Consider the following 2,923-nt stretch of genomic DNA (forward strand, 5'->3'; position numbering starts at 1 on the left):
GTCCACAAATTGCACTTTCATACATTGCTAATAGTTATAAATTAAAACAGAGAAGTCTTTAAAATGTCTACCAATTGATCTAGGCATTCCATTTCTAGAATTTTATTCTAAAAAATAAGAATGTGTGAAAAGATTTATCCATAAATGTTTATCACTACATTGCTTATAATAACAAATAATCAATAACATTTATGTCCATCATTAGAAAATTATTTAAATATAGTTCATCCATTCAAAGGAACATTCATAAAACAGTAAAAGTGATTATATAGGTTAGGAATCAGCAAACTGTGGTCCATTGGCTAGTTGCCAATTTTTTTTTTTTTTAATAGTCCCATCACCTATTTATATTTTAGGCCACGTACATTTTTTAAACTTTATAATTTATTATAATTTCTTTTGAAAAATTAAAATCATTTTCTTTCTTAAAATTAAGTTCTATGAGTGTTGGATGGTGCCAGAGGTCAGAGGTAAGACTGCACAATGAGGGCTGTGAAAAATAACTGGAAGTTACAAGAAGTCAGTTTGTAATCTAGAACACCAAGGGATTAAAATTTGGAAATAGATTTTAAAAAACCTTTTTATTTTATTTTACAGGAGAACTTTTATTTACATAAATCAAAGTATTTCATCTCCCTTTTATCTTACCCCAAATCTTCTAAGATTATAAAGGTCAGTTATTACCGTCTTCCTTTTACAAATGAGGAAACTGAAATATAGTAAGATAAAATTACTTTCCTAACATCATATTGGAAAATGTGTAGTATAGTCATTCTTAGTTATTATGACTATCAGCCAAGTATTTATTAAGGAATCCTCATGCTCAATATAAAGAAAATAAAATAAAAGGCAGGAAAGAAATGCTGCATTTAAAATTGAAAATAAATTTTAAATTAAAGATTGTTACATAAAATTTATAGGTCAATGAAAGTCAACCCAGCAAACTTGGAAGTATCCCAGAGTGTTAGAAAACTATCTGAAAGGACATTGTCTTGGCTGGTTTAAACTGTTAATTAATGTTCTTTAATTTTCCTCTAGTTCTACAATTTTCTTAATGAAAAAAACTGTCAAAAGATTAATGTTGCTAATGTAATATATACCAACATTTCTGTATTGACTCTTGCAGTAGAGATGGATTACAATGTATCTGGAATCCAGGTCTCTACCTTAATGTTTAATTCCCATGAGGCTAGGAGGATGTTGTTGCCCGGCAATCATGCTCCACACAATTTGTGAATCTGCATATCCCTTCTCTGTCTTTACGTGAACTCAACATAAAAATATGTAAATACAACTTGTTCCCTTTTGCCTCCCAACCCTTTAACTATAGAAAATATCAAATGTTATAAATACACTTGTGGAGAGGCCAGGGATGTAGTAAAGATGAGAAGTGCGAGCACAAGAGAGAGACAAACCATGACCTAATAATTCCATATGCTTTTGCAGATAATGGTGGTGATAGTGTAATTAAAATCAAAAAACGAAAAGACCTTAAAGAAGATAAAATTCAATAGATCGCTTTTACATAAAAATATTTTTCCCAAATAGCTGTGTAAAACTACTAATTCCTCAAAGGCAGGAATATGAATTCTCCTGTTTATTTCTATTGCCTAACATAGTGGGATTAATGAATAAAATAAAATATAAACATACATTAGTGCTTAAATTGGATAAAAATGAATTTTAATTCTAAATATGACAGTAGTATATTATACATTTAATTTATAACTGAACTGGAAAGGTTAATCTCCCAAATTGGCTTAAGATGTTTAATCTGAATTTTAGAGTTAGTAAAATTGTAAAAATGGCTTTAAATATACAATTTTAATGATGACTTAATTCTACTTTAATAATTTTTCTATTAACAGAAATTGATCCTTTATTATAATTCAAACAGAATTAAACCGATATTTTATTCCAATGTGGGTTAAATTCAGCCAAACCACCAGTTTAGTCTACATTTCATTGAAGTTTATAGTTACTATCTAAAAAGCGACTTGGCATCATGGAGATAAACCACAAACTATTTTGACAGTCTAAGTGAGCAAGAGGATTGAGATGGTGTTTCAGGCCAAAACTCCCAAATAAATCCACAATCACTTTTTCCGGGACTATCCAAATATTTATTATGTGGAGCTGTCTTAAATTTTGTTTTCCACATCTGTTTTTGGACAATAAAACCCTAGAAGCTTAGTTTTTTTCAGAAACAATAAAGTAGCTATTTAAATTTTTTTTTCGCAATGTTATATCCATCTCGATCTTCACTGTGTTTTTTGGAAATGAAGCCAGGAGAATATGTCTCTATGAATATGATATATAGAATCCATGTAAAGTAAGGTCAAATATTTCATACAAACATAAGAATTTAAGGATGTCAGATCTGTAACGCCATGCAGATCTACCATAAAGGAGGCAAGAATATACAATAGGGAAAAGACAGTTTCTTCAAATTACGGTGTTGGGAAAACAACGGATACAAAAATTGAAACTAGACTACATTATATACCATATATAAACTCAACATGGATTAAAGATTTAAATGTAAGACCTGAAACCATAAAACCAAAAAATATTCCAAAGATCCATGTCAAAGAGTTTACATAAGCAGTAAACTCTTTGACATGGATCTTTGGAATATTTTTTTGAATATATCTCCTTGGGCAAAGACAACAAAGGCAAAAATAAATGAATGGGGCTACATCAAACTAAAGCTTTTGCACAGAGAAGGAAACCACTAACAAAACCAAAAGGCAACCTACTTTTGCAAATAATAATCCAAAAAGAGGTTAATATCCAAAAATACATGAAAAACTCATATAATTCAATATAAAAAAAAAGAGTCCAATTTAAAAATGGTCAGAAAATCTGAATAAACATTTCTCCAAAAAAAATATACAGGTGGCCAACAGAAATATGAAAAGAT

Source organism: Pteropus vampyrus, unplaced genomic scaffold, assembly GCF_000151845.1.
Source record: "Pteropus vampyrus isolate Shadow unplaced genomic scaffold, Pvam_2.0 Scaffold107, whole genome shotgun sequence".
Taxonomy (NCBI): domain Eukaryota; kingdom Metazoa; phylum Chordata; class Mammalia; order Chiroptera; family Pteropodidae; genus Pteropus; species Pteropus vampyrus.